Source organism: Fukomys damarensis, unplaced genomic scaffold, assembly GCF_012274545.1.
Source record: "Fukomys damarensis isolate Sample0158 unplaced genomic scaffold, DMR_v1.0_HiC HiC_scaffold_7, whole genome shotgun sequence".
In the NCBI taxonomy this organism is placed as follows: Eukaryota; Metazoa; Chordata; class Mammalia; order Rodentia; family Bathyergidae; genus Fukomys; species Fukomys damarensis.
Genome location: NW_022900919.1, coordinates 35,206,271 through 35,227,798, shown reverse-complemented (window position 1 = coordinate 35,227,798; position 21,528 = coordinate 35,206,271). Strand labels below are relative to the sequence as shown.

The window sequence follows — 21,528 nt, the reverse complement described above, 5'->3', positions numbered from 1 at the left end:
CACTTGCGTATGGCATCAACTATGTGTAATACGTTTTATTCATCTATCTAGTATTTGTTGGACAAAAGATAGATGCCAGACACCATTACTAGGTTCAGAAGACATTTGGATACATTTTATATGTAAAAATTCACTTATTTTCTTCTTTATTTCTTTGCTCTAAGAAGCCCCTTTTCCTAAACTCTTGGTCCACCTGGTTTGGGTGAGGCTGATCTTGTACCGTCTATCTGGAAATCATTAATCTTCACTGGCCAAACTAATTGGTTCAGAATTGGATATGTGACAGTCCCTATCACTGAGAATTAGTCTGGGATATTTTTCTTTTTTCTTTCTTTTATTTAACTTATTTGCCTATATTTTATGCCTAATTTATCCCCATGCCATAACTTTTTGTTTCTTCTGGGATATCTTTTTCTTTAGTGTAACTTTCTCCTCTCATTGAGGGACAATTTGTTCCTTTTTAGTAAGGATCATCTCAATGCGACAGGGGGAGCTCATGTATGGGTCAATTGGGCCATAAGCTCTGTAAGTGTGGCGGTGCATTTTGGGTGCTTTATTCACCTGGATGTGTTCAATGACCAGAGAATCTTCATCTAAACCCTTAAGCTCAGTGTTACTCTCTGTATTTTTAAGCATGTACAGCAAAATCTCAGCATTCCTTTTGGGCCATTGACCTTGTGTCCAGCCCCATTGCTTGACCTGGGCACACCTATCAACTCCACTATTGTAAGGCCGCTGGAATGGCACAAGTCACCTCTTTAATGGGAGGCCCTTCAGGTACTTGGTGGCCTTTCGAATATGCGCGCCCTTGATGGGCTGGGCAGTTTCTCAGGTGTTCTTAAAGTGAACATGAAGATTTGAACCTCTTGACTTGCATGATTTTGTGGGGTTTTCTGGCTCAAGAGAGTAGGGAACTATTTTCACAGGTCACTTCTGGCCACTTACAGGAAGAGTCTGGGATACTTTTCTGGAACTTTAAGGAAAGAGAAATGTTTTCTGCTGGAAGAGCTGTCGTGCTACATCTTAAGCCTGGTCTGCTACTTTCTGTCTCTTTGAAGCATAGAAAGGGATTCTGTGAGTGAATTACAAGAGCCAAATAATAATACACAGAGCTGAAAATAAGGAGAAATTACTATTTAATTACTTGACTCTTTTTATTTTTCAATACAAATTGTTTTCATTTCTTATTTGCAAGAGAAAAATGAGGTCTGATTGTTATACAGAAGATTAACCAAGACAGACTAGGCCTCTGATTTCACAATGATCATAGTCTAATAGAGGGATGGGCAGCAATCAAATTGTCACAGAAATAAGTGTTGTAAAGATTAATAAATGTCCTGAGGAAAGATTAATTATCATATAAAATCTATGACAAAACTACCTCAGCGGAGAATCAGAGAACCCATTCCTATAAGAATTCCCAAGTATTTAAGGGATACATAGGATTGAATAGATGCCAATTTGTATAACATATAGTTATATATAACATATAGTATGTATAACATAGTTATATATAATATAACATATAGTTATACATATAGTTCAGGTAGAGAGAACAGAAAATACAAAATAAATAATATTATGCCTAATACAAGGAGTGAAGGCTAACATACTTGATAGAAGAGAAAAGTAATACTAGAGAGAGAGTTTTCAAAAACCAAAACATGTATGGTTCTATACAATGTAGGAAGGAAGTAGATCTTTATCTTAAAACATATAAGAAGATAGGATTAGAGTTGATTTTTGAAATCAACTTGTACAGTAGACAATAAGGCAAAATAGTCATTGGATGTAGGAAACCCAGTCATGATACTAATGTAGTGTTTCTGGAGAGAAAATATTACACCTTGGATTAGGAATCGTTATCAGCAACTATCGTTATCAGCTGGACTGATTTGAGTGACACTTTGAAAGTGACTTCAGTGGCGGAGGAATTAGAGAGGGAAGGACCAAATGCTGTTTCCTAGGCCTTTGGTTTATGTAACCGGAAGGAAGAGGTTCTAATTTGGTGACTTGGAGATCTGTGGGAGGACAGATTTATTTTGGCTCACGGTTTCAGTTTGTTCCTGGCTGTCTTCAAGGCAGAAATACATGGGGGTGGGAGGGAAGGCCTGGTGGAGGAAAGATGTTCAACCCATAGCAGCCAGAGAGCAGAAAACAAAAGGAGAAACTGGGGGAGGGAGATGCACCCTTTCAGGTCACAGCCCCACTGGTCTACCTCTGACCAGTAACACCTTCTAACAAATCAGCTGTAGCAGCTTATGATCCAGTCACCTTTCACACATGTGAGAAATGTGGGGGACATTTTTTACCTAAATCATAATAGTATCTATCAATAGATGAGTTGATAGTTGAAGTAGATGAGATGCAGGGCTTAGGATACAGCTTGGTGGTAGAGCACTTGCTGAGCATACAAGAGCTCTTGGGAAATGCAAAACACCCAGATAGCCAAAACAATCTTGAAAATGAATGAAAGAGAGCTGCAAAATACATAGATACCAATTTCAAATATTAGTACTAAATGATAGTAAGACATTGTTAATACCAGTATGGAGATAGATACATAGATTAGTGGAATAGGATTAATGGTATAGAAAAGAGCTCTAACATTTGTAGTCACTTGTCTTTTGAGAAAACATGGGCAAGCTGTTAGATGGAGGAAAGAAAAAAAAATTCAACAAATAGTTCTTGGATAACTGGAGACAGAGACCAGACAGAGACAGGGACAGATAAAGAACCACACTATACATCTTACCACATTTTCTTTAACAGTTCAGTCATCTGTTGATGGTTAATTCCATACCTTGGGAATTGTAAATAGAGACAAAAAAGAATGGTGCAAAGAATAATTTGGACCCCTGTTTCAGGAAAGTCAACTAGCTTGAAGAGCTAAAACTATAAAACTGTTCAAACTGGGGGGCTTAGGTTAGTGATAGAAGCCCGAGGAACAAAAGGAAAAATAAATTCAACTCATCAAAATTAACTTCTGTGTTTTAAACTATACAAAGGAGTCAGTAGACAACAACATATTTGAAAGGACATATTTGCCAGTCATAGAATAAGAACTTGTATCTATTATATATAAATTCTGTTACAACTAAATAACAAAATGATAAATAATCCAATTATGAAGCAGACAAAACATTTGAACAGATAAGTCTAAGAAGATATACAGAACTGTGTATGTGAGAGTATAGTCGATATAATTTGTCATTAATGAAATGAAAGAGCCACGAGGAGATTCTAATCTATACCCGTCAAGTTTTCTATAATAAAACAGATAGATAGTAGCCATTGTTGGCAAGAATATAGGAAATTGGTATCTCCAATACATTCCTTTAGGAACTTAAAATGGTGTAGGCTCTTTGAAAATTATGTTGGCAGTTTCCATGGCTCAGCAGTAAAAAATAACTACAAATGTCCACAACAAATAGTGAACACTCCTATCCATAGCAGTGTTGCTCATAGCAGCTAAAAAATAGAAACAGTCCATATACTCCCTAATTGACAAACAGATAACCACAATGTGGTATCCTCCCTACAAGTAAACATTATCCATCCATAAAAGTTAGGAATCATTAATATATGCTCCAAATGAATGAATCTCAAAAATATGCTAGGTTCAAGGAGTCAGTGAGAAAAGAACATATATTTCTCCCCTTATGTAATGGGCAGATGTATAGAGCAGTATAAACAAAAATTAGATTAGTGTTTGCTAAGGCTGTGGTTTAGAGGGCTCAGGGGGAAATTGGGTGCTTGCTACTGGGCACAGATTTCTTTTTGAAGGTGAAGAAAATATTCCAAAATAGATTTTATTGATGAGATCACAACTAATAATACTGAACTTTATATTTCAAATGGATAAACTTCTATGTTTTGTAAATGTTATCTCAGTATAGGTGTAAAAAAAGAATGTGAATCAAAATAACAGATATATTTGTAGACCAATCATTTTTTAAAATATATTTTTATAGGTACATTTTGGATCTACAATACAGTTACATCCATTATTGGGATCTTGTATCTTCACATGATGTATCTTGGTTCTTATTTTTTCCCCATTCCCCCAGGCTCCTTTCCCCTGCTCCACCCTTCCCTAATTTACAAAGATTTTGTTTCCCCTTTTTTTTCCTTTTCACTTATTTTTTCTTTTCCCTTCTTACCTGTCCCCTACCCCTCCCATTTCCCCAACACCTTCAGACATTTTCTTCCTCTCACACAATATAAAATAGCTTATAGCAGCAGAAGATCTAGAGCCCTTCATAGAAACAAAGTCAGTTTTATTCAGGAAGATGCTTAATTTTTAGATATCATTCCTAGTTTTTCATTGCTGTACAATACCTAACATAAGATGTGTTATCTTAGCAGTTTCAGGTGTCTTAAGCATATTCATACTGTTGTGCAACCATCACCACCACTGTGGACACTCAGAACCTTTCTTCATCATTCAAAACTGAAGATCTATCCCCATTCATCCCCACAGCATCTGGCAACCACCATTACTCTATCTGTTTCTATTATTTTGACTACTTTAAATATCTCATGGAGGTAGAATCATTCAAGATTTGTCCTTTTTTTTTTGACAGGCTTGTTTCTTTTAGCATAATGTCTTTAAGTTTCATCCATAGCATAGTATATGTCCAAATTTTGTTCCTTTTTAGGGCTGGATAATTTTCTATTGTGTGTGTATCCATTCATTCATTGATAGGCCCCTGGGTTGCCTCTTTTGCACAGTTTCTCTCTATAGTATTTGATTAGTTAAAGCAAACCAAGAGGCTGGCTCACATTCAAAGGAAGTGAGATAATAGCCCTAATTTCTTATTGGTTGAAGCTCCAAAGTCCTGTTACTTGTCACATGGTTATAGTGAGTGGAATAATAAGGGTCACTTTGCAAACAATGTTCTGTGATAATATTTTATGATGATCTGCTTTACAAAGATTTATCTAGGGTTCTTATTATATTTTGATTAATGTGCTTCTTTCATGCCCATCTCTCTCAGTAGTTGAAAGCTACATGAGGGCCAAGACTATGTGAGGTTTTATTTAATGTGGTTGTTTATTCCTAGCATAAGTTTTGATTCATAATAGTAAGAGAGTGTTCAATTATCTACCTCTTGGCTAAACCCCCAGATTGATGAGCGCACTGGAAATAAAATGCAGACTCAGACAGATTTTATACTTCTCTATTTGATATCCTCTAAATAAAGTAATGCTTGGTGACAGCTTGCACATTATATACCACCATACTCTGGAAAGGTTAGGGCAACTAAAGATAACTTGTAGTCTTATGAAATATGTTTAAGGCATCTGAAAATGATTTGGGAAAGAGCCTGACATAAATCAGTAGTTGAAAATATACATGTGTAAGTGACCTGCTCTAAAATATGAAGCACCACGTCCAGAGTGGGGCCCTGCAATCAATATTCAAGGCAGTTAGTTGGTTCCAGCTACCATTGTATTTGCACCCTTAGGGGTAGCTCACTGCTGACAGGTACCAGCACCAACTATTCCTAGTCTTAGTATCGACTCTGTAAAGTCACTTGTGTGCATTTCTGGAGTGTCATCATCAGTTAAGAAGTATGCCCATAGCAGGTGCCTAGGGTGCAGCTTTGTAGGACTTTCCCTCAAGCTTTCTATATATTAATAATGCCACCCTCCAACCCAAGGGGTAATGATAGCCTTACTTACAGTTACTTATATATTCTTATTCCTGTTTTACATTTTCCTGAATATTCAGTTTCCTATGTTAGATACTTTCTGTTAAAATAGCTGGTATGTTTTTCATTTTCCTGACCCGACCTTGACTCATGGACACAGTGTATTCATCCACTGGTGGAGTCACCTGGCAGTTTTCTCTACATGGTTCTCCTGTCGAGGAAAGTGCAATGTAGTGTGAATCCCTGCCAACATCACACCTCACCCACATTGATTGCTTTGAAAACTACACCCAGAATGATGTCTCTACACAGCCTGGAGCCTAGAGTCTCCCCATCAACTTGTGGAAAATATTGCACACATATGACAATCCCAACAGTGAACATCTGTTCTGAGGTATTAGATACTAATCTATTTGGCTTGCTCAGATGGACTCACATATATGCACAGGAGAAAAGCAATTTAGTCTCACTTGTTAGCAGTGAAGGTTGGTCCAGATCTCCCACCCTGATTTCTGGAATGAAAGTGATTAGTACTGGCCAAAGCTTGGAAAATCTCACCCTCTGTTGCATATTTGATTCCCCAGTGATAAATTCAGAACCTGAATCTAGACAGCTACTTGATTTTATGCTTTTTTTAAAAAAATGATTTCATAATATTCTAATAGTGAAGAGTAGTATGTGGTTATTTCTTTTGCCAATAGATATTCTTTGGGGCCAATGATCAATGAAGATATTTGATCAAAAAGAACAGAAGAGCACAACTGAATTTTGTTTTCTAATTATTAAACCTATTTTTACACAAACTGAATAATTTCTTAGATTCCTGATCCCTGAGATCAACAAGTACCAAAGCATTTCTCTACCATAAATTCCATTGTATAAAACTTTTATTGAAGACCTTAACCGGTGGTGGCAAATCTACAGCAAGTGTGCTACAATAGGCTGTTTGTTATCATTGAAAGTCCTAAAAAGTTCACCATCACTGACCTGAACCTTGCCTAGTATGAAGCTTAATTATTTAAGAGAAGCAAGTCTACTGAAATCTCCATATGCCTTAAAACCATCAAATCCATCTCTATCAGAGGGATTAGCTCCAATTCCACTTTCTCCAGAAAGCCTTACCAAATACCAACACAGAGAGAATTAATACCTTTTTTTTCTTCTATCCCCATAATACTTTATCTGCTCTGTTCATGATTCTTCATTTCTTTGTTCCATATTGAATAATCAATTTTTGAGTCTTACCTCTTGCTCTGGTTTGGATAAATATGGAAACACGTGTTAAAGGCATGCATGGTCCAGAAGTTGACACTTTTGGAAGGTGGCAGAGCCCAGTAGTAAATCATAAAGTCTTTGGGGACCCTTGAAGTTGCCTTTGAAAGCAGCTGTTTGGTATTCTGAGCCCTCTACTTTCTGGTCCTGAGTTGAACAGTTTCTGTCACCGTCTACTTCTACTGTGATGTGCTGCCCCACCACAGGCCTCAGAATTGGAGCTAATCAATTGTGGACTGTATGTGCCAAAAGAGTAAGCCAAAATAAACCTTTATTCTTTTTTAGTTGATTATCTCAGATATTTGTTATAGTAACAAAGAGCTGACTAACACATATGCTCTACATAGACTATAAAATCTTTGAGGCCAGGATAAACAGCAAGAATAAAAAAATAACATAGCTGGGATTTAGCTCAGCATCATCACACCTGCTTTGCAAGAGCAAGAGCCTGAGTTTGATCCCCAGTACCAATCACCACACACATACACAAAAAATAAATAAATAAAAACTAACATAACAAATATAATTCAATAATTTTGCTAGGACTTTTCACAATTTGTCCTATTTTACCTTGGATATTTGTGATGTGAAACAAATCATTCTTATTTTTCTATATGACAAAATCACATCTTCAAAAGCTAATAAATTTTTCCAAATTCACACAGCTGGTAAGAGGTCTAAGAAGGAATCCAAGCCCAATGTCACTGTCTCCAGAGATGATGCATTTGCCCACAACTCAACATTTCCTCTGGAATTAATGTCTGATTTATTTGTGCAGCCTCCAATATTTAGCACAACACCTTGCACTAAGTGTTCTATAAATATTAACTAGGGAAGTGCTGAATTAACTGGGACTAAATTTTTGCCTTTTGCTATTCTATAACTATGACCAAGCAACTTTGCAAGGTTGCATTTCAGGATAAATACAAAAAAAAAGTTTTTTTCTCAGAGTTCTGTAAGTTTCAGTCCATGGTCAATAGGCCCCACTGCTTTCAGTCCTGTAGCAAGGCATAACATCATGGCAGGGACACATGATAAAAGAAGCTATTTATCTCATGGCATCCAGGATGCAAGGAGAGAAAGGAAGGTGTCAGAGTCTCAATATCCCCTTCAAAGAATGCCCTCAGTGACCTACGCTCTTCGAGTCAGAAAATATTTCTAAATGTTTCCACCACCTCCCACCTCTCAACAGTGCCATAGGCTGGTTATCAACTCTTTATCATGTCAGAAAAAAGATAGCCTTTTAAATAAAACTGTGCTGGGAAAACTAGATATCCATATGAAGAAGATTGAAATTAGATCCTTATTTCTCACCCTGCACAAAAATCAATTAAAAATGGAATAAAGACTTAGGTTTTAAAATCCAAAGCTCTGAAAGTGCTAGAAGAAAACAGGGAATACTTGAAGTATAGGCATAGGAAAAGGCTTCCTGAATAGGGTGTAATAATCCAGAAAATAACATCAAGAATACACAAGCTGGACTACATCATATGAAAAAGTTTCTGTATAACAAGTGAAACAACTAACAGAGTGAAGCGACAGCTTACAGAATAGGAGAAAAATCTTTGCCAGATAATCTTTTGAAAAATGATTAATATCTGGAAGATATTAAGAACTCAAAGCATAACAGCAAAAAATCAAACAGCCCTATCAATAGATGGGCAAATAAATCAGAGATATTTCTTAAAAGAAGTACAAAGAGCCAATAAACATATAAAAATGGTTCAACACCTTTAGCCATTAGAGAAATACAAACTAAAATTTGTATTCACACCTCTGGTGTGAATAAACTATAATAGTAAATAAGATCCCAATGATATAATGGATAATGTGAAATAGGAAGAAAGGGGCTAAAGGTGTAGGGGAAGTGGGAAGGGTAGGGGAAAGCTAATAAGGGAAAAGAAAATAATATGAGAAAATAAAAAAATTAAAATGAAGTGTTTGTAAAGTGGGAGGGGAGGAGGGGGTGAAGGGAGGGCAGGGACAAGGGAAGAAAATGAGAACCAAGACCTGTCATGTAAAGGTACAAGATCCCAATAATGAATGTAACTGTACTGTATACCTAAAATGTACCAATAAACTCAATGAGGAAAAAATAATACTAAAATACAAAAAAGAATAATTAAATTGAGCTTTCATCTCATCCCTGTCAGAATGGCAGTCATCATGAAAACAAACAAACAAACATCTACAAGGATGTGGAGCAAAAAGAACACTTCTACATTGCTGGTGGGAATGAAAATTAGTACAGCCACAATGAAAATCAGTATGAAGCTTTCTCCAAAAACTAAAAATTTAACTACCATATGATCCTATTATACCAATTGATTCTTGAAGGATTAAAGTCAGCATACTATGGGAATACTTGCACACCCATGTTTACGGAGGCGTAATTCACAATAGCCAAGATATGGAACCAGCCTAGGTGCCCATCAACAGATGAATGGACAAATAAAATGGAGCATTATTCAGCTGTATAGAAAAAAAGATGTCCTTTGCAGGAAAATAGATGGAACTGGAGATCATCATGTTACATAAACTATACTGAGAAAGAGAAGTATCACGTGTTTTCCTTAATATGAAGAATCTAAAACATATGACATGAAAGTTGAAGGATGATTATCGGATAAGAGGAAAGGAATAAGGAGCCAGGGAAGGAAAGACAAGGGAATGTAACAGGGTACAAAAAAAAAATAGCAATTATATCTTTAAGAGATCATGACGTTGACATGAATTTGCTGAGGTAAAAATGCTCCCATTACAATCTGTAAAGTGAGACTATGGTTAGAAAGCAATCTATATGTCATTGTCAATTCTTTTTATTTTAAAAGCTTTAATGTTAATGAGTGGAGGGAGGAGGAAGGGAAGGGAAAAGGGATGAAAAAAGGAATTAAGATGTGTTATGTGCACTCACTGATTTCCTACAAAGAACATGAACATTCTGTACTACACATGTGCACTAATACACTATATACATGAATCAATAAAATAAAAATATGAAATATTGAATAAATAAAAGGCATTGTGAGTTTTAAAATACATTAATATATACAGATACTAATAAATTGTCTAAAATGCTGTGCACTTAAGTATTTTAATCTGTCTCTGAAAGGGAGATCAGAGGACAGTTTGTTTGGTTTAAAAGTATTTTTGACGGGCTATATAATAAAACATTTCTAAGTGGTGGAAGTTAAGAATTTTATAAGAATGTGAGGTGATGGATGTGTCAATTGGCTTGGTTGTAGTAATCATTTCACAATGCATATGTATCGTGTGTGTGTGTGTGTATATATATATATCATATATATATGGATAAAACTTGAAGTGAAAATATGATGAATTTATCCAGAGTATCTAAGTATTAAACAGCAAGCCAGAATTTAGGGTGAAGTTTAACCACTATTCATGTCCTTTGGATAATTGTTTGATTTCTCTTGCTGCTTCCACTTTCTATTTCAACCACTGGAGCATATTTGCAAAAAAGTGAATCTGCACACTTTCTGGAGATAAACAGTACTTGTTCAACCTACTTTTATTTCATTTCACTAAACATATCATCTTGCCATAGCTACCACACTATCCTTCTTGCTGATGGGAAAACTGGAATTCACAGACTGTGAAAATGAAAATAGAGTATGGAAGTCTTGTATTTGTCCAGATGCAGAATATTTTGCTCAACAGCATTCTTAAGCAGAAGCCAAACTGATAAAACTGACAGAACATGAAGAATTCTTCTTCAAATTGTGGGGGTTTATGATACTAATGAATGATTATAGCATAAAGTTTCTTATAGACTTGAGCCCAGAAAGGTGAGTTTTTGTCCAAGGTCAAATTGTTATCTACTAAGTAAAGGCTGGGTTGCCTCTGTTCTGAGCAGAAAAATGAGACTCTTTCTGCCTTGTTTAGAGCCTCTTTGCCATCAACTAATGGAGAATAAATGGCTGATGGGCCTTCATAATACTTACCCAGTTTACGATTGATTTTCTGTAAAACCTTAGGTAAAATGAGCGTTTACAGTAATTCTTTCACCCTCAAAACTTTTGCCCAATAAGCGATGTTCTTCTCACTCAGAAGCCCTGCCCAAATTCATATGTATGTTTTGGGAAACTTTCCCACAACTATAAGCTTTGTCTCTGCTTTTACCAATTATTTAGGAGTACGAAAAAGAAACAGAGCACAGGCTGAGAAGTCTGTTCCTTGGAATATCCTCTAATTCTTTTCTTTGCATAGCATCATCGTGATAATTGTTGATTCTTGGAGTCTCTACAATTTTGCTGAAATAAACAGGTCACCCTGAGCATACCCTACAGAGTTTGTAAGGTTTAGGGTTGATGGCTAAGTAAAGATACACCTAAGGCAAGGGCCCCATAAAGTATGGGCTCAACTTTAAATCAAGGGGAGGTGTGACCATTAACTTGATATATTAATTTGATTGGGAATAAGAAACACCTATCAGATTAGAAAAGTGTCCAGTAAGCTTTCAGGCCTTTTACCTTGGACTGCTACAACTGTACCCCTTCTTGTTCTATGGCTTCCATCTTCTTGGACTGAGAAGCTACTGGATGTATCTTTCAGCTCTCCAGCATGCATTCAGCCATTATGGACTCTCCCATCTCTGATCCTGTAAACGTACTGAATAAATCCCCTTCATAATTTTTTTTACAGTGGTTCACATATTTATTTTAGGTATGAGTAGTTATAATTTATAAATGAAAATGATTAATAATATAAAGTCATGCGTACAACTTTGAAGAAAGTAACATGAATAAAATATTGTCATAGCTTTTTACATATTAATGCTGAATAGTTAATATCAGCCAATACATTAACAAACCCAATCCCTTAAATTTCGGATACAATTAAAAGTAAAAACTAAGTTAATTCATTTTGCTACCATGTGATTAATTAATTGCATGGAAGGAGGCAAATCTGGCTATTTGGAAGAGGGATTCCCTAACTGAAATTGTTTGGTAGAATTGGAGACTGAAACATTATTTCTCAAAATGGACTCTAGGAACTATAAATAGAGCATGGGAGCAAGGTTAAGGAAATTGCTTAAAAAATGTTTTGTCTCAATTTTACCACATTTTCTTTATTCTTTTAAATCTTCCTATTTTCACACTTACTGTTACATATTTTATCAGTATACTCAATATATTGATACTTACATTTTCTATCAATCCTTTTCCTCTTGAAAACCTTTACCAATCTAGAAAGTAAATTTATAGAGAAAGCTGGGTACCTTATGCATTTTAATCTTCATATAAATTCAGAAAATTATTAGACAGTAAAATAGGATAAGAATTTACTAAACCAAGAAATTAATAATGTTTTGGATTTTTAATAATAAAATTTGGCCATTGTGTTAGAACAAGTGTTTCTCTAGTTCTAATGGCATGTGAGTCACCTGAATGCCTCATTAAGGGTGCAGATGCTGGAGAGCTGGCTTAGAGTGAGGTTGGAGAATCTGCATTTTCCCATATCCAGGGGATATTTATCTGTGGATCTACAGACCATACCTAGACAAGCAAGCTGAGAGATTATATTATTCCCCAAATCTGTTGCTCATTTCTGGGTACTTTCCCTCCCAAATTGATGTTAAGCTTGATTATGTATTTTTCTGTGATCATTAAATGAGTAGGAGTGAGGTATGTAACTTCTTACCATGGGCATGGGAAGCCAGCAAGTGCCTTTTTGTACTTTCTTTTTATTCTGTAATAAAATTAGCTATGATTCAGATAGGTGTGTCTCAATCGGTCTGACCCAGGGAATAAAGACACAGAATAAATTCCTAGTCCTGTGCCTGAGTAAGGCAGCATGAGTGATAAATAGAAAATCTTCATTATTATAAACTCTTAAGATTCAGGGCTATTTGCTATGGCAGTATAACAGCCTATGTGACCTGATGTAAGCAATGTGGAATAGCATACGTGCATCATACTGAAAATGAAGTGTCAACTTCTACCACTTATTTGACTGAGAACTTTAGCCAACATGTTTAACCTTCTGGACCTCAGGTATCTCACCTGAAAATGTGAATAAAATCTGCTTGCCTAAAGGTGGAGAATCCTGACTTCTGTAACATTTATTGCTTCCTTGATAAATGAAGTTGAATACTACTCTGGTTCAAGATTTCTCCCATGAAAATATCACTTTCACTGGTAAAACCATGCAGTCTTTAGTAAGGCCAATATCTGAGAAACATAGTCACTTAGGCTTGTCTGTAAAATAGGAAAGGTTTCAGGATCAAGTACCATATCCAAAGATGAGACCACAGCAAAAATTAATGAAAGACACAAACTATAGTCCTATTGGAAAGCCAAGTTATGTAACAGCTGTGGTAACCCCAGACATTGTGTCTTCTCCTTTTTCAGATGTATGGAACTGGCAGGAAATTTTTCATATTTACTATTTTTTTTTCAGACTTTGGCTGACAATCACAATTACCTGAAATGAAATCACAATTACCTCAATAGCAGACATTTATGCTTGCTTATAACTGACCAGTGCAAGAAGAAATGTGCACAGAGTGACAATATTTCATTCCACAGAGTTCCTCTAGAGAATGTGGCCTCTAGTCCTTCCCAAATACCTCACACTTTGTCCCTCAGTGTAGATCTAAGTAGCAATTTGATCAACTAGAAATATTTTGGTGAACAACACCAAGCTAGTTTCTCCTCAGGGTTATATTTCATAAGAATTGGAGAAAATGGGCTATATTTTCACTATTTGTTTATTTCAGATATGTCTTCTCTTTCCATAAAATCTTGATGGGATTTTTTAGTGTCATTTACTTCCTTGTAAAATTAAGAAACCAGTCAAATCTATCAGAAATTTATACAAAATTAAAGAGCTAGTCAAATTTATTGCAAATTTAGACATTTGTGGTTTCACTTTTGCATTACCCAAGTAGTTTTTTATGGTCAAGAAGAATTACTACTGTGAACATTAAAGGTAGATAGATGTTCCTTTTCATTTCTCTAAGTGCTTGGGACTGAAACAATAATCAATTAGAGACTAATTCCTACTCAGGGCTGTGAATCTCAAAGGTGTCATGGAAAGTCAAAGGATCACAAAGCCATGTGACAGCTGCGGCAGAGGTAATAATCCAGTTATACTGCAGTGACTGTCATGCTGAGTGTACCATCACAGGTACAGTAAGCAGAACTTAGTTTATGACACTGTCCAGAGGTGATGGTGCAAGGCTGTCACAGTGTAAGTGGTTACTCTGGGACCCCTTTCCTCATCAGGCTCTTGCTTCCCATGATAGTTTTTTAGGTCTGTTTTCAGTGTTTTTGCTTTTTTTTTTTTTTTTTGAGAATATATTACAGTACCTTATTTCCCACTTGACAAAAGAGAAATTTCTTTCTTTCTTTTTTCTTTTTTTTTTTTTTTGGTACAAGGGCTCTAACTCGGGTCCTTGCACTTGCAAGGCAGGTGGCAGAACCACGTAACTAAATACCCAGCCCAGTAATTTCTTTTTATTTACCCAAGAAAAATGTTGACTAATAAAATATTTCATTTGTAAAATTTTCAGGCTTAAGTTTTGAGGATTTAAATTTTATAATTCCTCATGAATGTTCTTCATAGTTTTTTCAAAAATAAACATCCCATACTCAGCTCTTGACATTTCATTTAACAGAAGCACAGTACAATCATGCTAATATTTTAGTCAGTATGCTTACCAAAGAAAACAAGTTTCAGGAGTTTGATAAAGAAGCCCATTTACAACTGAAATCACATGTGGTTTCTGAGTTTCCAAATATCAGCAGTGTCTTCAGAAAAAAAAAATGACCTTGGAACAATTCAATAAATGTCCACTTATAAATAAAAAGGTAAAATGGATCCTGACTTAAATTTATAACCTAAAACTATGAAAATTCCAGAATAGAATGTAGAAAAACATTCTATGATTGAATTAGACACAGATTTATTTTACACAAAAGTGTACTCCAGGAAGTAATAAATGATAAGTTGGATTTAATCCAAAGTTAAAGTTTTTGCCCTTCAGAAGAGATTTTCACATAAATAGAAGACATGCCATAGTCTAGAAGAAAATATTTGCATAGATATGTGCATATCTATTAAAGTACTTATGGTGAGCACAAATCACTCTCAAAACTCAACAATAAGAAAAAATAAATAAATAAAGCAAGCAAGACATTTAGTTTTTAAATTGAATATTCATTAGAATAGAAATTGCAACGCAAAAGATAGATAGCTGTCACTTAAGTCCCCAAAAATGTGTTCAATATCACTAGCCATTAGGGGAATATAAACTAGAGCCAAAAGAGATACAGTTGTCACCTGATAGAATAATGTCATCATCATCATCACCATCATCATCACTGTCACTATCAGCATACTCCTTATAATCCCCAAAGTTGACAAGGATCCATAGCACCTGAATCCTGACAGGCACCTTATTGGTGGAGATGCAAAATATAGAACCACTCTGCAAAGCAGTTTGGCAGCTTTCTACAAAGTTAAACATGTGCTTATCAACATATGCTTATCATATCACTTCAGCTCTCTGTTTCCTAGGTAGTCATTAAAGAGAAATAAAAATTCAGATACCCGAGATATAAAATTTTATAACATACAAATACTTACACTTAAACGTCTGTTCTCCCTTCATTCACATTCATTGGAAATCTGGAAGCAACTCAAAAAGTTCTTTCAACTATGTTATATATCTTTACAAAGATACAGTATTCAAAGATAAATACAAACTTCATACATGCAAAACATGAATGATCAAATGTAATATTTTGAGGGAAAAGAGTCAACCAAAATGCCACTTACATTATGACTCCATTTTTACATCGGTCTAGGAAAGGGAAAACTAGAGAAACAGAAACAGTCTGTGGTTCCCTGGAGCTGGGTATGAGTGTGGGGTATTGTTGTTTTTTGTTTATTTGTTTGTTTTACCTCTCATTCTTATTATTTGTTTGTTGCAAGAACACTTAAAATCTAATCTCCTGGCAACTTTCAAGGATAGGGTACACTATAACTATAGTCACCAAACTGTGTGGGATTTTTGATCACAAAGGGCACAAGAGAATTCCTAGACGTGAGAAAATGTTTTGTATCTTAATGGTGAACTGTTCTATATTTGATATGTGGTGGTGTTTACACAGCCTTAAGCATTTGTCAAAATTCATAGGACAGTTCCTTTAAAAAAGACAATATTTTACTTGATGTAATTTATAATCTTAAAGTCAGAGTTTTAAATAGTTAACAGTAAATAGTTGGCTCTCAAATAAAATAAAAAAGAAGGTATTCTTTTTTTACAGTATTTTATTTTTATTTAGGAAGTAGAACTTTTACTTACTCCAACATTTTCTTCAGAGGTAGACTTTGTTTTTATTTCATTTAATTAGAGTTATTCATAGGAAAATGGATACATATTGAGGATATACTCAAGCGAAATAAATAAGTCATTTATTTATTTTTTTATTTAAACTTTTGGTAACAGGGATCAAACTCGGAACCTTGATCTTGCCAGGCAGGTGGCAGAACCATGGAGCTAAATCCCCAGCCTTTTGTTTTTATTTCAGTGAGCTCTTCTACAGAGGAGGTATTCTTTTAACAAATATTTCTTGAGTGCCTACTATGTGCCCATTCTGATTCTAACTGCTTAAAACCATGTCAAAAAAACACAAAGAAATGTTCCCCTTATGGAATGTACATTCTATCAGGAGATGAGGTGCACTTAAAAAATGTGGTCAGTAAATTAAGACAGAAAACAATACTTCTGCAGATGCTACTACGTCTAAATCGGAGCGCGCGAAAACCCAGCCCCTGCTCCACTCTGATGACTTGAGTCATCAGGTCTAGGAAAGAGCCCCAAAATCTGCATTTGTGACGCAGCTGCCGATGATGCCAATGCTGCCAGAGGACTCCAGGTTGTGTAACTGTGGTATAGGAGGAGGAGGAGGACGAGGAGGAGGAGGACGAGGAGGAGGAGGACGTGGAGGAAGAGGAGGAGGCGGAGGCGGAGGCGGCAGCGGCGGTGGTGGCGGCTGGAGTTAGATGGGTAGTGTATAAAATATATCACTGTATACTGGTCGGGAATCTTGCTCCAATAAAGGAATCTAAAGATTTAGGATTTTTTTAAAAAGGCTAAAGAAGTTAGGAAGGAGGTTTGGGAAATGCTTTCAGTAGGAGATCTGGTGGAGCAGCTGGCTTTGGGGCAGAGAGGTGAAGGAGCGGTGGGAGTTGGCTATGCAGGTGCCAGGAAAGACATTTCTGGCTGAATGAACAGCCGGCGCTGCGCCCAGTGCTGTGGGGCTCATCCATTCTTCCTAAGGTCAAAGAAAAGTCAGTATTTCGGGGATAGGAAAAGTGACAGACAGTAGGCATAATAAGAGCCGTATGCAGAGGAATAACAGCAGGAGAGTGGGAAGAACACTGTCACTTTTGCTCCAAGTAAAACATGGATGCATTGAAAAAATTTAAAAAGAAAGTGATGTTGTTGCACTGATGTTTTAAAAGCACCATTTTGACCACTGAGCTGAGAGTAGACATTAATGGAAGCAACTCAATCCCAGGCAGATTGTCTTAGTAACCTACAAGAAAGATGAATGTGGTTGGGCCATAGTGCTAGAAAAGGCAGTGGTAGAAAAGTTTAGGTTTTGAATCTGTTTTAAAGATAAAGCCAGGAAGTTCCTTGATAGTTGGATGCCAGGTAGTAGAAAGAAGAGGAGGGCAAGAGTGAATCTGAAATCTCAAACCTCGGAACATTGTTCAATATGATGAAGCTGATCATTGACCAAGTATCTGCCATCTTAAGCTTTTCCTTTGAGATCAAGGAAAAGAGAAAGATATCTGCTTTCACTCCTCTTCAATTTAGGGCTGGGCCTTTACAATTATGCAAGAAAAGGAAATAAAAGACATCCAAATTGGAAAGGAAGAAAAAACTCTCTTGGGTCACAAATGATAGCACCTTATCAAAGGTGACAAAACCGAACATTTTATATAAAATGATAGAACTAATAAATGATGTCAGCAGAGTTACAAAATGTATGAACACCTAAAAACTAGTTGTTCTGTTTTTATACATTAACGATGAATTATTTAAAAAATTTTTAAAATCTTGTTTATAATAGCAAAATATTGAAATACTTAGGTATAAAGACACCTAGGAAGGGAAAAAGACTTGTATACTAAAAACTACAAAATAATGATTGAAAGAAAGATAAAAAGAAAGCAATTTAAAAATGTGTTTATATGATTGAGAAAACAATATTACGAAGATCATAATACTATGCAATGTGATTTCAGTTGTGGTATTATTTTCAAAATTTTGATGACAATTTTTGCAAAAATACAAAAGTTCTTAAAATTCACTCCCTGGCCCAAAATTCACATAGAATCTTGAGGATCCCAAAATTGCCAAACAATTTTCAAAAAGAAGAATAAAGATGGAGTTCTCATACTTTCTGATTTTAAAACATTATGCAGCTAAAATAATCAAAAGAAAGTGGTTCTAGTATAAAGAATAATGCTGAAAGATCAGAAGTCCAGAAATGAATCCTGAAACTGTAAACATTTTTGAAGAACACGTAGGAAAAATGCTTCACGATATTTGACTTGGCATTGATATTTTAATATGACACTACAAATGCATGGGAAAAAAGTAAAAACAGACAAGGGAGATTTCCTCAAACGAAATATCTCTGCAAAGCAAAGAAAACACTCAACAGAGTGAGAAGGCAACATAAAATAGGAAAAAATATTTATAAGCCACTTATAAGGGATTAATATTCAAATATAGAAGGGATTTCTGTGCCTCAATAACAACAATAAATTCAACAAAGAAGTAGGAACAGATGTTTATCCAGAGAACACACATGGCCAAGGTATATATTAAAAAATGGCAAACACCCTTAATTATCAAGGAAATAAAAATGAGAATAGGGGCTGGGATTTAGCTCAGCATTTCTGCTGCCTGCCCTGCAAGCACAAGGACCCGAGTTCGATCCCCAGTACCAAAAGAAAGAAAGAAAGAAAGAAAGAAAGAAAGAAAGAAAGAAAGAGAGAGAGAGAGAGAGAGAGAGAACTGGGAATTTAGCAAATCGGCTCTGTCCCTGAATCCCAAGTGCAAGGCCCTGTGTTTGATCCCTCATATAGAAAGAAAGAAAGAAAGAAAGAAAGAAAGGAGAGAGAGAATAACAATGACAGATCACCTCATATCTGACAGCATGACCATTGTCAGAAAAAGAAAAACTGTTGTCAAAGATGTGGAAACCTAGAATCTGTGTGAACTGTTTGTGGGAATATAAAATGGTACAGCAGCCATAGAAAATAGTATAGTTTCCTGAAATAAAAAAAAACTTAAAATTAGAACTATCATATAATCAAGCAGTTCCATTTCTTAATATTTATTCAAAAGAATTGAAATGAAGTTCCTCCCAAAATGCTGCACTTCCTTGTTTATTTAAGCATTATTCACAAAAGCCAAAATGTGGATAAAACTTAAATTTCCACTGGTACTTGAATGTATGAGGAAAATGTGGTATAATATTCGTGCAGTTAAGAGACAAACTCTGGATTGGGAGAAAATATTTGGAAATTATAATCTGATAAATGACTAGAATCCAAAAATACATAAGGAACTCATACAACTCAATACCAAGCAAACAAGTTATCCAATTTAAAAATTGGCAAAAGAACAGAATAGACACTTAAAAAAAGACACAAATAGCCAATTAATACATGAAACAATGCTTAATATCGCTGTTCATCAGGAAAATGCAAATCAAAGCCAGAAGATGTCACCTTACATCTGTTAGAATAGCTGTTATAGCTGGGTGTTGTGGCTCATGCCTGTAATCCTAGCACTCAGGAGGCAGAAGCAGGAGAATTGCGGTGAGTTTGAGACCAGCCTGGGCTACATAGTGTGTTCCAGGTCAGTCTCAACTACATGGTGAGACCCTGGCTCAAAAAACAAATGAGAGAGAGAGAGAGAGAGAGAGAGAGAGAGAGAGAGAGAGAGAAAACAGCTATTATAAAAAAAGTGAGAGATGACAAGTGTTGGCAAGGATATGGAAAAAGAGAATCCTTGCACACTGTTACAAATGTAAATCAGCATGGACATAATGGAAAACTGTATAGGCTCTACACTATAATGCCAAACCTTTTAGACACAAATGCCCAAACTGCAACCTTAAACCCACTTTTTTATTGAAAAATGACAACACTGCAATTTCACCTGAATACTGAAGTTTTAGTTTAGAAGAATCAATGCATACATTAACATCTTATATCTTAAAAGAAAAACAAAAACATGCATGCCATAACTTCCTCACCGGAAAATCCTCAAATCATAAAAATGCAATTATCATATGATTCAGCAATTTTGTTTTTGGCTATTTGCCTAAAAATTTGAAATCAGTTTATCTAAGAGAGATGTGTACTCTTGTGTTTATTATAGCACCATTTATTGAACTGTGGAATTAATCTAAGCCTCCATTAGCATAAATACAAATCAAAACCATTTATAGCACACATACACTAAAACACTCCAGAAATACCAAACATGAGTGAGAATGTGGAGAAATTATAACCTTTGTGAATTTATAAACTGCTGCCAGGAATGTAAAATGGTACAGTTGATATTGAATATCATGTTTCACATCTTCAATTAATTAGAAATAGAATTGTCATATTACTAGTAATTCCACCTCTGAGTATACATCCAAAAGAATTATAAGTAGGGACTCTAATAGATAGTTGTACACTATCTTCATGGCAGAATTATTCACAAGAGCCAAATGATGGAAATAATTTGTTTCCATTGATGAATGACATTTTAAGAAAAAGTAAAGGTCAACATCATACAGAGTTCAGGTAAGAAGGTAAAACACATGCATTGAGGTTGGCAATTCGGATGACTCCGACCGTGGTGTCAAGTTAAGCGGTTGAATGGAGGCATAAGACTGCAGAACAAACAGAAAGTGTAAAATCGAGGATGAGATGACAGGCATCACTTGTGTAAAAGAGAGTCTGTAGGATGGTAAGTTTTGCATTTTCAGTGACCTCTAGAATTCTACGGTGGTAGAGTTACCCAATTTCCTAAAGTAGAAGATTGCAAAAAGTGGATTCAGAAACTCATGCATTTGTGATATTTTACTGCATCAAACCCTACAACAACACTATTACTACTAACTAAAAACTATACAAATTGTTCATATCCACTATTAGTTTAACAATATTACTTTTAAGTCCATGAACAATCTTGCCATGCAGCCACTATTTTCTTTGACAAAGTAGAAAATTTAGTGGAGGAACTCCAGTCCTAACACAAGTGCGCGAATGATAGCACATGCAAGCTGAATCCAATGTTCCTGAATTCCTGGGTGTAACTGCGGAGAGATGATGCCTATCTGTAGGTAGTCACTCAGAGCCAGAGAAACAGGGCAGTGTCATCTACTTGGGGAGGGCTCCAGACACTGTGCTTAAGGAAATTCACACAGATGGAGTCTGGGTAAGTAGACTTCCCTGGGGCGAAACAAGTCTTCTTGAAAACTCTGACAACTTGGGAGAAAGGAAGAAAGAGAGAGAGAGAGAGAGAGAGAGAGAGAGAGAGAGAGAG

The 21,528-nt window shown here is 35.7% G+C and overlaps 1 pseudogene; it reads right to left on the bottom strand.

Annotated features, from left to right (window-relative positions):
* Positions 1–369: 369 nt before the first annotated feature.
* The window catches only part of LOC104869132, a 173,306-nt pseudogene continuing 152,147 nt past the window's right edge, over positions 370–21,528 (bottom strand).